The 13,954-nt window shown below is 38.2% G+C and overlaps 1 protein-coding gene across 3 annotated transcripts in view; it reads left to right on the forward strand.

Annotated features, from left to right (window-relative positions):
* Positions 1 to 13,954, forward strand: part of PDE1A (phosphodiesterase 1A) — a 200,363-nt gene that overhangs the window by 24,914 nt on the left and 161,495 nt on the right. For 2 of the 3 annotated variants that reach the window (XM_085228207.1, XM_085228210.1), the window contains exon 3: positions 12,391 to 12,438. The exons of the other annotated variant lie outside the window; for it this stretch is intronic. The gene's annotated coding sequence lies outside the window, so the exon portion shown is untranslated. The remainder of the gene's footprint in view (positions 1 to 12,390; positions 12,439 to 13,954) is intronic. 3 annotated transcript variants of the gene reach the window in all.

Consider the following 13,954-nt stretch of genomic DNA (forward strand, 5'->3'; position numbering starts at 1 on the left):
CCCACCACCTACTTGTTTTTGGTGTGCTGTTTAAGTGTGACACAGTTACCTTTATTTCAGACTCTGAGTAAGGGAACTGAAAGCTCTGCTGAAGCTGTGTGTGAAGGGGACAGCAGCTAGCCTCCTTGTTCACTTTGGCTAGTGTTAGGTGCATGATTGGGTGGACTGCTGTAGGATATGCTTGAAGTGAGGCCTAATTTATTAGTAAGGGATCCTGACAGTGGTGACAGGCTATGTAAGCCTTGATCATTCTGAGGGAATGATGGCAGGCTTTTAGCAATCTCACAAACCCTCTGCATATGGCAGCAGTCAGATACGGGCATCTGATTTTCAGGAGGTGAAGACCAACGTTCTAGCCCTCTGTCAGAGTCTGGTGCCAGTCTGACAAATAGCATGGTTATTTCAGGGTTTCTGCCATACCACAAATGAATATGTTCTTCTGGAAGCTGGCCATGCCAAATTCTTGAGGCTCTTCATACATAACCTTAATACTGTGAAGTATGTTGTGTGACTATAGAATGTGTAGTGATTGTTCATTTAGTTGTCTGTACAAGCCTTGCACACTGCGCTTGTCTTGGCTCTGATGGAAATGTTTGTACTTACTCGTATCTTCCTGTGTTACTGAAGTAAATACATAAACCTCACTGTCAAACCCAGCAGGTGCATTTGGTAATCTGCATAATTTTGAACTTAAGTATTTTCTCATCTGCCAGCACTGTTGGTGGGATATCTTGCCATGATGTCTGTAGTCCTGATTTGAAAACAGCGATACCAGTGGAATGCTGAGATTGGCCCTCAGTTCATTCCTAATGACCAGCAAGTGTGATGTAAGGTGTCTCAAGTTGCAGTTTTTTGCCTGCAAAGTAACAGTCTGAAGCATATGTGAGATCTGTTATACATGGGGGACAAGGAGCCCTTTCAGCCCAGGCATGGAATGTTAACAGAAACTTTGAAAGTTGCAGTTACAAGGTAGTACTGGAGACTGAGCTAAAAGCTCTGCTACTGGTACTTAGAATAAATGCAGACTTGAAGGCAGACAAGACTGGTTTTAAGGGTAACAAAAACAAAAAACAAACAAAAAAAACCAAAAAACACAAGTAGCTGACATATGTGAAATGCAATATATTAGTGAATGTGGATATAAGGTAGACCTTTAGACTTATCATGAAAAAGGTGTAAAAACTTGTTAAAAAAATATAAAAGTAGTTCCGAGCGGCCTATAAACCATCTTGCAAAAAGGAGACTCCATTGCCACCTACATCGCCTCACTGTCACCCACATCATCTCTCTGCCATTATGTTCGTCCCTGTGAAGATTTGGGACACTGAAATCTCACCATAACTTCCCCGTATGCTGATGTGACCCACAGGGGCAGTGTAAGACTGATTGTAACACCAGAGGAAAAAGCAGGTAGCAGAAAACTTGTATGTACCTGCTTTGACTTAGTAGGATTTGAACTATAAATGTTAGTTTCACATTTTGATGAGACATAATTCTTTGATCAGACTGTTGAAGCTGTAATAAAACTAGCCTAAACCATAGCTTTGCCTCTAAGGAGTACTTTCCCTTTTGTGTGGAAGATGTTGGGTAGAGAATGAATCAGCAGCAGGGATGTGCATGCACACACATTGCTCCTTCCCTGTCCAGTGCAACAGCAGTAAAGCCGCATTCACTCCCATCCTGTGTTTTGGGGGCAGTATTTTGGGAGGAGTTGATATGTCCATGAGATACACAGCCTAGAATGGTATAGATGGAAATCAGTCGTACCACATTTTTTTTTCTCCTTTTTTTTTTTTTTTTCCTATGCTGATCTGTGTATGAGCAAAATCTTAAGGAAAAAAAAAAGATTCTGCTTATGACTAGGCATCAGCTATCTCAAAGGGCTGAAGAGGAAACATTTGGCTCTTTTGTGATTATAGTATTTTTCTCTGATAATTTCTGTAGCATGCTAGTTGGCCTCCTACTTCAACTTCTGAATGGCAGCTGACAGCATTTTTTCTTCATGAAAAGAAATTTTTAATGGGTTGTACCAAAAATAGCTGGAACTCGCTGTCTTATGTGAAAAATACAGGATATGAGTCATTATCAACAGTAGGAGACCTTAGATCCTCTGTAACTTTACATATCTTCTGTGGCTGTATCAAGGACTGTATTTAATCTGAGCAGCACATGCTCATTCCAGATAGTAGACCATTTGGCTCCCACTGTCAGGTTTTATAGCACCTATTCTATGGTGAAACCTACTCCACTCTTCAAAGAAACTTAAAGAGGAACTTTAAAGAAGTTTGCAACCACTCAGTTCCTCGTAACTTAAATTAAAAGTGAGGTAAACTCAGTAATTGTTGGCTTGTCTTCTGGGGGAGAACAGTCAAACTCAGATTTCAATTCTTTCAGGAGTTTCTGATGTTCCATTTTCTTCCAGAGGTGTCACTTTTGTCAAATAAGTAATGTCTGTCAGTGAATCGTTAAGATTTTTACTAATCTAACATTTTTAGCAGTCAGAGAGCAATTAATTGTAACTGCGACAGTTTCTGTAAATCTTTACTTATAAAACTTACACTTCAAAAATATATATTTCTTGTCATACTCCATTCCCAAGAGTTACATATGGATTTTGAAATTCTTGAATGTGAGTCTTTCATAAATAAAGAAGGCAAGGCACCAAACAGTATAAGTGATTTGCGTGTAGGGATCAATGAGAGAGCACAAAAACCATACCATTTTTGCTCCCCGAGTCTGTGCTTTAATTAGACACTGTACTTCTGGATACTTTAGAAGTAGGCTGTTATTTATATTCAAGTTAGGGAAACCTTATTGCTTGAAATGAAGGCTGAATAAACATCTTCAATGGTGTGTGCTTCCTAAGTCACCAGCCAGCTATTGGACAATAAAGGTAGGCTGTTCCTGTGTGCATTGTTTGCTTTTCATTCTTCTGTGGGGGAAAAAAAAAAAAAAGGCAGGATCTGTATAGAAAAGAGCTGAGGCACTGAATGAATGCTTGGGGCCACCTGTCTCTGTTAACATACTACATCTATAAGCTTTTGACAAGAATGACCCATGAATATCATGTTTCTCTTATATCTTTGTAGGTTCTGGGCCAGAAAGACCTGAAATGAAAGACCAAAACTAACCTGGCTGTATGGTTTTTGAAGAATTATGTGGAAGTTTCTGAGTTTCTGATCAAGGTTGCTGTGTTTAAGCACCGTAACTGTAGATATTTCTTCCCATGTTAAATATTATACTTTTGAAATTAGCCTCCACAAGAAAGTGGGGGATTACTTAACTGAAATTCAGGCTTCAGATTTGCAGCTGTAGATACAGAAAAAATCCATCTCCCAAAGAAATGGGTGGAGAGAACTCTAGTTCAAAAGACTCTTTCAACAATGAAAGCAAGTAATTCTGTTTTTTTTCCTTAACATAATTGCTGTTCTGAATGGAGAACTTGCTCTCTCTGGTTTTGTTTTGTTTTGTTTTTCCCCTTCACGTGATGAACAAATACATGCAAACAATGAAGAGTTGACTTGAATCAAGTTTGACTCAAATATTTAAAATATTTAGCATAGAAATTTCTGGTATGGATTTATCCCTATGAGAGAAAGGCAAGAGAAGGCTCAGGAATGTGGAAAACTCTCCAGTAATAATGCTAATGTATTTCTGGGCATCAAGCATTATTTATTAAACGTGAAATAGAAACTATTTCTACTTCAAATGTTGGTACATGGAATCTTTTTTAAGTAGAAGAATTTCTTGATTCACGCTCTTTAATCTCTTGCTTTATATTATCATTCACACATTGCCTGATAGATGTGTTAGATGGCAGGCTGGTACCATGAGGGGGTTGCTTTCATGTAAGAAAACCCACTGCCTTATAGCTATGTTATTGTGTCATCAAAAGAACTAATACATACGAATACCGGTTTTCTGCATGTGTTCTGCAGAAAGAAGGTAGAAATGGTGTGTAACAATGCTGACATTCCTTGGGAAGTAGTTTGGACTTGCTGAAATTTATACAACGTTATTTGACCAGCAAAAATTATAATTTGAATTTTCCTTGCAAACTGAATACATCAGTAGCTGTATTTACTTGACTGCTAATGCAGGCCATGACACTGGTATCAGGAATTGCATAAAGTTTTCTGCAAATAACACCCAAGCTTTACAGTACATTAGGTCATACCAGAACCCATGCTAAACTGATTACTGTGGCTGTGACAAGTCATGATGTGGAGGTTTTGACTGGAATGATAAAAATCCATATAATACTTACAAGAGGGTAACCATACCATGACTAGAAGGACTTAGCCACAGTGAGCTGTGCCTGCAGCAGAACTGCAGTTGAAATTCTGGCCTAAACCAGCACCTATCACACCTTAGTTCCCAAATACTTTTAATTCTCATGTTGTACCTTCAGCTCCTGGGTCAGATATGTGTCAAGCTTATATATATAGTTCTGGTAAAGCCTCAAAATAACCCAACACTGGGAATGTTGGTACACTTACTCAGGTGGTAGTCTGGAATGGTTGGACTCGAGTCTAACAAGACAGAAGTTTTTACAGATAAGTTTGAGAAGCTTATGACATCAGCAAGTAAAAAAAAACAGTACAAGGCTGATGGGCCCTTGACTAATCTTGAACTGCTGGATGTCAGACCAGAATCAAGAGGTATTTTTAAATGTCAGTTTGAAGCTGATTTATAGCTTTCCAGTCTCAAGAGCAAACTGCTTAGTGATTCAGGGATTAAATTGGATGTTATGATCTTTTCAGTATGTACACAAGCAGCTCAAAGAGGCTTTCAGTGCAGAAAATGTGCAATCAAATTAAGACATTGATGTAAATCTACAATCTGAAGTCCTTCTAGTATCTGAGATTTCTGACCTAAAAGGTGAAGTACATAATCCCAAAACTTGACTAATGCCACTGAAAATGAAGTTATTGCCTTGTCTCTGCCCTTAATTTTCTACTTTTGTTAGAACAGCAGTGAGAGGTTACAGATTTCTGGCATTGCTCACCAGCTTCTAATAAGCATTTTTGCTTTGGTTGCAAAATGCTTCTATGTATTGAATGGGTAAGAAGCTATCTGTGACATAGCAGGTGTGGCAAAATAATTTTTATTGGCTACCTGTTACAACTGTGTAAAAGTTTTTAGCTGTGATTTAGATAAGACCAGTAAATATTTGGGCTTGTTGGGTAACAATATGTTTTAAACACCTCTCTTTTGTGATACACTTCTATGAGGGCACCAGCCAGCAGGTTGAAGTGTGCACTGTTCTGCAGGCAGCACTCTGTGTTTTCCCTGTTTGTGGCAGAGAAGCTGACTCACGGCTCAAGCAGTGGCAGCTCATGATACACTGTGCAGAAAGTGGCAGTCCCAAATTTCATATATGCTTTCCTCCCATCTGGTAAGTGGATGAGTCATCTATGACTCAGTTTTCTCTGCTCAGCTTAAGAATGATTCCAAATGAGTCAGACAGAATGTTTTCAGGGACTCCTGCTGTTAGAGAGCACTTCACCTCTACCGCTCCCATCTTCTCATCTCCCATACTGTGGGCTGTGGTCTAACTTCTTTCTATCCTAAACTCAAGACTGGTGAAATTGCTGCTTTAGTGAGCCATTTTTTGATGTAAGTATGACTTTTAGCTTTGCCTTTAGTATTGTCAGACATGCTGATCCAAGGACAGGACCTGCCATTTATGGTGGCTTTGCCCATCACTGCCAAAAGACCTTCATATTCTCTGCAGTCTAATCCAGCGCACCCACAGCACGGGTACAGGCTTATCTTCAGATGGAGGACCTTCAGATAGTCACAGGTTTGTTATTTCCTTTCTTGTGCACAGTGAGTAATGAGTTGGCCTGGGCTTCATTACTATGTTGGTAGACTAGGTCTGTTGTGATTCTGGACAGCCCTTTGTACGTTGTCTCTGTGTTTGGAGAGCAACTTCAGAATTAGTCCTTGTCATAGATGGCTGTACTCTGAACCAAGAGATTGTGGGGAAGGACAGGTGCCAGGCTGCTGGCAGGCTTTTGGCCATCACAAGCTGTTCATTAGTAGTAGGCCTCTGGGAAATGATTAGGAATGTCATGTTTGTAATAATAAAAATTGGGCAAAGTGATCTAATAGTACACGGCAATAGTCTGCATCTGTGCAGAGCACTTCAATAATATTCTTAAAGTTGCTGTTTAGATCTACAGGTGACAGAGAAGAGGTAAACGAATGGTAGAGAACTTTTGGTGAACTTACCTTCCTATGTGTATATGTACTTTCATTACTTACTGCAGCTAAGAATGTATGTAAATGTATTCTTTCCATAGAGAAAGATGCAGATAGTACAATCATGAAATGCAAAAAGCAGCTCTTGTCTCTCACTGTTTTCCCAACCATATGGCCAGTCCTGTAGATGGCCCTTATGTAAGAGAGATCCTGCGCCACGCTTAATTACTGCTTGATGGTTCACCAGGAGAGGAATCTGAGAACCACTAATTGAAAGAAATAGCAAGTTTTTTCCACATTTGAATCTTGAAGTTTATTTCAGAATCATTCTGTTAATAATCAAAGTTGTACATCTGAAATTGAAAATCTTTGGGCTGCATCTCCTGTTACTTATCTTCCCATTTAATTGAAACTAAATAGCTATTTCTTCTCTGCTCGTTCTTTTGCCCCTAAAGCAATTTCTAGTCCTGCGTTCTCACTAATTGCTAAAATCACTTCTGAATAGCATCCAATCCTGATGATTCCTTGATAGTTTAAGGATTCACCACCAGAAACAGCATTTGCTTCACAATCTATATCTGAAATTATATGTCTCATAATAATGTCATTTTCTGCTTGACTTTATTCTGTGTTAGCAGGTTTTTTCTAATCAGAGATTAAAGATAATGTGATTATTGCCCTCGTTCTAAATGAACACTTTCCTTCAGTGTTTAGTAACATCGATAATATAGTACGTAGAAGCAAAGCCAGGGTGGTTAACAGAAATGATGCTTGAAAATGATTATTTCTAAATCTGGAAGGAAAAGTGATATATTTTAATATGCTTATCTGAAAAGGATCAAATTGTTTCCTTTCCAGACATCTGATAGCTATCGAATCTGATAGCCATGGAACCTGAAAGGATTTTCATTTAATTTTGTTGAACACCATAAGGCTGGAAACTTATGTCTATAATTACTGAATTTGATGAAGAGGAGTGAAACAGACAAACTACAGACCCCTTCGTTATCAAAATAGTAATAATAAAAAGCAACAGAACAAAGTTCACCACTCTCTTTTACAGAAAAGTAGTAATCTTTAGGGTGAAACAGGAATGGAAATGTGAGGCAAAAATGGGCCAAGACTAAAGGAAAATGAGTGAGGGTGGAGTGAGATTACCAAGTCTGACTCCAGAAGAATTGCCTGCAGCCTGATTTTAGGCATTGCTTTTATTAATAACTATAGTGCAAAAGCAGGTATGTATCAATTTCAATTCATTAGTGACACAAAGTCAGGATGATCATAAACATTAGAAAAGAAACTGCATGATGCTGTAAAACAAAGTAATAGCAGTAAGAAATTTAATAATTGAAAAGGTAAGGTTATGCTTCTGTGGATTAACGTTTCTATTAGAAGCTGATGGCCCATCAGTTGAAGGTGTGGAAAAGAGCAAGATTGTTAGCTGTCTGCTAACAAGAGACATATAACCTTGAACAAACAACAGGGCTGCTAGGCTACAGGACCCTTCTGAATTCATTTTGAACTCTGTAAACAAAAATGTAATAGATATTTAGATTCAGCACTGGTTTGGTCTGAAATATTTATTGCATGAGCTTCTTCCATTTGTTTTGCTGGAAGAAATGAGACCAAAACCCTTATTTTTTCATGTTAGCAGATTGAAAGCCAAGTTATTTTGTTGTCAGTGAAACATACATAAATTCCTGTGCCTCCAATCATAACTAATATCACCAATGAAATATTTTAGTAATTACTTTATAGTTCATATTAACATCCTGACCATCTTTGCTGCCTGGCAGTCCCGCCCGGGTTAAAACCCATCCTTGCTCTCCTTTCACTGATTTATTACCTATTTTATATTTCTTACTCTTACCCTCGGCTTCTCCAGGGTATTAAAAGCTTCCCATGTGATTCCTCATGGTTTGCTAAAGCTTAACTGTACAAGTTAATTGATATTTACACTCTGGATTGCTTTCTGGCTCAGAAGAACTCACAGAGATGCTTTTAAAAATTATTGTTTTGCTGAAAGGGAGAGGTAGCTCCCCTATCTCCTCAGGTTGGTATTTTTGCTGAATCTGGTGTAGGATTCTGGGAAAAATTAGTTCTGGGATACTTCAGACAATGAATCACTCAGGACTTTTTTTTTTTTTTTTTTTTAACCTGTATTAGGCCTGAAGAGGTCCTTCCACATTTGATAAGTGTCAAAGTGAGTTTCTTTATAACACTTTGACCTGATGTTCTACAGCTTTCTAAAATTGTTTTCCTATCTGGAATTGTAGACTTAAAAAAACAAACAAGCAAGGAAACAAACTCAGAAATCCAGTATCCTAATCCTAATTATTTTTTACATTTTCACATCCCTTGTAATTTTTCAAGTCATCTTTGTGTGGTTAGCTGTTATCCATTTCCTTTGAGAACTAGCAGTAAAGTGGATGTTTTCAGTAGGAATCTCCTTCTGAATGCAGATGAATTCTTCTTCAAGGTACTGTTTCTGGCTCTGTCCTCTTTCCAAATATATAAGTATATATTCAACACAGCATAGGAAAAACAGCTGAAATAATGAATCATCGGACAATAATTCTCAGTTCACTGATCAGTCCTTGCTTTAAAATTGTTTGAATTTATTGCTCCATCATGCCAAAGTGAAGGACGAAGGTGATTATTTTGTTGGTTTTTATTTCCTCCCCATAAAACCATCACATCCCAGGCAGTGCCAGTCTTCTCGCCCTCACTGCTTTGCTGACATGCTTTTTCAGGAAGTATCCCATGTGTGAAATAATGTGCTATCTGGAAATTTGAAAATGAATTGGTACAGAGATAGCCAAAATGAAGGGTAACTCTATCAGTTATTTGCATCCCTAAACTATGTTAAGAATTTTCTTAAGGAAACCTACTAGGATTGTTTTTTATAGACCAGAACAGACAAACTTAAAATTATTGCAGTGATATGAACTGAAATGGTGCTCTAAGATGAACACAGTGTTTTATTTTTGCATGCAGTTAAAATTTTCTAATATGATTTTCCTCTGAGTTCTATCAATTATGTTAAGTATTATGTACTCCTATTTCAAAAACCTGTGAAAGTCACCTTCTGTTTTATACTGAGATTTGCAAAAGAACAAAAAGAGCCATCTATTTTATTTTCTTCTGCACTCTAAATTGGATATTTTTCCCCACAAAGACAGCTTGATTCCTGATTGAGGGCTTTTTTTCGGTGTGTTTAATGAGATGACTCCAGACAGCATGAACTACAGTAAGCTTAAGCAACATCAAGACCTGATGGCATTGTATTGCCTAACATCACCCGAAACAGTTCTCCAGTTGTGCTGAGTTGCTGTAGAAATAGCTGCCCACTGCTGGTGGACTTGCTTGAGAAATTAAAAAACAACAAACACAACTGGCAGTGTGACAGACTGACATGGCAGACACTAAAGCTCCAGCAACATCAAGAAACTCGGAATTATTTCTGTTATAAACATAAATGAAGCATCCTTTTGCTTAGGATTGCCTGTGATGTATGTGTTAGGATATTCTTGAGATAATACTACTAATTCAGTTATTTAGGGAGGGTAAGGGAGAGAGAGAGAGAGAGATGATTTGTGGAAGTCACTTTAAAAAGCTTTTTTATTTTAAAATGCCTGTGAGTTCTGAGTACTTCTGACTCTTCTCACCTCTGTAAAATTTTTCAAATACTTCAGTGCATGTCTGAAGTTTTTGGGTAGAATTAGCCTGCCCTGGAAAGCTAATGCAGCAGCTTTAGGTCAGTAATAATTACTAGCCTATCTATCTATTTTGCTTTGCTATCCTACTCAGAGAGAGTGAAAAACTGAAATCACTGTCTCTGCAAAAGGTGCTGCAGCCTTTATTTGGATGCGTATTTCCAGAGCTGTTCCATCTAACTTGATGAAATGACAGATCCCTATCCCCTCTGCTGTTTCATGTCTATCTGTTTAGATTTCTGAGACTAAAATTGAATTTAGTCAGATACTTGGATGAAATGATGCTCTAATTTGGTCTCTGACAGCTTTTTTTTTTTCCTTTTCTAAGCAGAACTTTGTTTTTGTTTTTTGTTTTTTTTTTTCAGTAAGGTCAGCAGTCACAGTCTTAAGTGATAACTGTCCTGCGCTTCTGTCTTGAACTGGAGTGTCAAAATCTCCATTTAGAAAGGGTCACATCATCCTATTCCACTCTGCCTTGGTTGTCCAAAATTAAATATAATCAGAATGGGACCCTGTTTAAATAGACACAGCATGGAATATTAACTAGTTTTTGATTATATATTTGCTTAGTAATTCTCAATCTTTCATTCCGATTAATAATAATAAAAAAGCTGTATCTATGGAAACAAATTGTGGAAAATGGCTTTTATGCCTGAGGAGTTCTCAGGGAAAATGGTTTGAAGGTTTTAAAAATCATAGCAGATGTCATCACAGCAAAACTTGGGGCATTGCCCTGTAGCAATGAGTGGCGTGTAGAACACTAATGCTGTAAAGCAAAAAGGCAAAATCTCTTATTTTTAAATTGTTTAGAATATCTGGAGTTGGAAGGGACCCACAAGGATCATCAAGCCCAACACATGGCTTCACCCAGAACCACCCAAAATCCAAACCTCACGTCTGAGCATTGTTCAAATGCTTCTTGCACTCTGGCAGCTTGGGGCAATGGCCACTTCCATGGGGACCCTGTGTCAGTGCCAACCACCCCCTGGTGAATAATCTTTTCCTAATACCTAATCTGACCCTCTCTTGGCACAGCTCCAGGCTGTCCCCTTAAGTCCTGTTGTCGCCAGAGAGCAAAGATCGGTGCTGCCCCTCCAACTCCACTCGTGAGAAGCTGTAGGCTGCCATGACTGAGATCGAGTAGCTCTTGCTTTGTAATAAGGAGAGGCATTTAAATTGCCTGAGGACAGACAGGTTGGTTTTAGCTGCATTCCAGTCACAAATTGAGTTGGAAAAGATCCTTAAAGGCCATCTGGTCCAATCCCCTGCAGTGCGCAGGGACACTCACAGCTCACAGCCCCCCAGCCTGACCCAAGTGCCTGCAGGGATGGGCGCCCACCTCATCTCTGTGTCACTGCTTTAAAGTCAAAACCTTCTCCCTTATATCCTATCTAAACTTCCCCTCCTTCAGCTTGAAGCCATCTCCCCTTGTCCTATCACACAGACCCTGCTAAAGAGTCTGTCCCCTTCTTTCTTACAGCCCCTTTAGATACTGAAACAGCGACCCGCCCTCATTTTCTTCAGTTTTTAAAGGCTCGAGATCATCTTGAATTCATTTCTACAAAATTTCTACTAATACTAAAAAGAATTGGCCATCAAGAAATGGTTTTAGGGAGCTTTCTGGCATTAATAATTCTAGACTTAAAGGCATTTATCCCTCAACCCACCCTTTTATCAAGGCAAAAAAGTTGCAAGAAAACAGAGTAAAGAATTGTTAAATTTGTAATTTCATTAGTGTGGTTAGTATAAAAAATCGAAGTTCATTTGCAAAATCAGTTGATTTACTATTATTGAAAAGACAATTGAAAATGAAGAGGAATAATCTGCCATGTTCTCTTGAATGTAAATTGATACAGAAAGAATGCCATGTATTGCTTTTAAACTTCCCTCACGGCCCCAGATTTCTTCACGCCTGCGTGCATCAGAGTGAATACTTTGAGATGTGTAGGAGTGACTTGAATGGCTAAGTGATAGAATAAACCAACTGAAAACAATAAATATTATGATTCTATACTATGCATCACAATGAAAAATGGACTTAAAAATAACAGGCTTGAGCAGAACGTGCCTTTGTGCATAATATAGCAAGAAAATACAATTGTAATTATTGCAGGTTACAGGTAGACTTCTTGGTATTACCTGATTGAGTGTAAGTAATTTTTAGGATTGGCTTTGAGTTTGAATTTACAGAAGGCTACATCTTGCACCAATTCAAATAAATAGATGTTTATACAAAAAACAATATATAATCAACCCTCAGAATGCCAATCTCTGTTACATAAACATCCTTTAAAATGCAACATTAGCTGTTTCTGCCTTTATTTTCCAGATAAGTAGTTGTCTACAAGTAGGTTGAAGAGGGAACATAGAATGCACTGACTTATAATATTTTATTATTTATGCTTACTTGCTTAAGTTTTGCTGTGTGCAACTGTTTATGGTACAAGGATGTATTTTCTTTTTTCAGATTCATTTTAGCTTTGCCTTGAGGAGTCATTGCTAAAGTGGGGACAGGGTAAGTGGCTGTTCAAGTTACATTTTTGTGTATTGTGCACAAAGCAAGTAGTTTTCCCTTCTCACAGTATCAAATTGTCACTTGGTAGATGCATCCACTAGTTCAGTTTGCACTTGTCAGGCAAGTAGTAAATTTTTGCTCTCATTAAACCTCAGCAGTGTATTTGTAATGTGTAACTGTAAGCAGATAATATAACTTTGCGGTTCTCATACAGATGAGAGACCTTCAGTTGTAACTGAATCTTTTATGGTTTTGGTCTGCACATTCTTTAAACTTCCATTCTGCAACTTAAGGGAAAAAGGACACTTAGGTTTAACCACTGAAACTTTTAAAATCTACTTATCTTCAGGCAAATTGAACAGTGTTCCACCAAGTTGACTATTTAAATAGTCTGCTCTGGAATAGTGTGAGCAAATGGTATCTCCATCTGTGGTCTTCCTTGAAGACTAAATAAGGGAGTTGTTATATTTAAGAACATTTTGAGTATGATGAATTTGCTGTTGTAAAGGCCAAATTTTTGCCACTTCTCTAGTGCAATATTAGTATTTGGAAATCATGAAGACTGGATTCATTCATATAAATAAGACTGTAGATAAGGAGGAAGGAAAGACTGGCAACACGTCAGTAAAAATAAACATGGATATCAGTGTCCCATTGCTGGTCTGTAACACATTTCACTTAGTATCTTTGAATCTGAGAGGTCTTCTATAGAGTAAAAGTGCATTGAATATTTTCCTAGCTTTACTGTAATATTTAGTTCTGCAGATCTTTCTCATGTCTCTATCTTCCCAGGTTTAAGCTCTTTGTGATGAAAACAGGATGACTTTTTTAAAACATATTTTTGTAGAAAAGCAAAACAAGAAGATGTATAGCATACAACCTTAATGATTTTGGGTAATATAAAGCATCCTCAGTGGGATCTATATGATCAATACTGCCCATGATCTAAGGTTTAGTTTAGAACCCAGACCACTAATGGCTTGAGCTAATGTATGTAGGTTGTTCTGTAAGTAAAGCTTCCTATTTATTCCATAGGAATTACAATACCTTCAGAGAGCACAATTACACTATTTAATAGAAAAAAATCTCAGCTACAAAATGCTGGTTTTTTTAACACAGTCTATGCATTTTCTCTGGTGGTGAACAAGAGCCTGTATGTCAGTGGAAGTGACCCACTATTTCATAGCTGCTACGATGGTGTTGTTAGGAAAATGTTTCCTACGCAGTCCATTTTTCTTCAGCCAGGACAGATGGAGTCCAGAAAATGCCAAATCTGGATTATACAGTGGCTGCAGTGGAGCAGTCCAGCTAAGACTGGCAATGTGCTCCACTGCCTTCAAAGAGGCATGTGGCCTGGCGTTGTTGTGCTGCAAGAGAAAGGCCCTTGTCTTCTCTGGTCTGACTCTCATTTAAGCCTTCAGCTTAGTAGTCATAGTCACAATCTAGCGGTCAGAGTTTAGTTTGTCCCTCTTCCAGGAAATACAGAAGGACCACCCCTAATAGAGGCACTCTCTTC

The sequence above is a fragment of the Meleagris gallopavo genome, chromosome 7 (genome assembly GCF_905368555.1).
Source record: "Meleagris gallopavo chromosome 7, MGAL_WU_HG_1.1, whole genome shotgun sequence".
Classification (NCBI taxonomy): domain Eukaryota; kingdom Metazoa; phylum Chordata; class Aves; order Galliformes; family Phasianidae; genus Meleagris; species Meleagris gallopavo.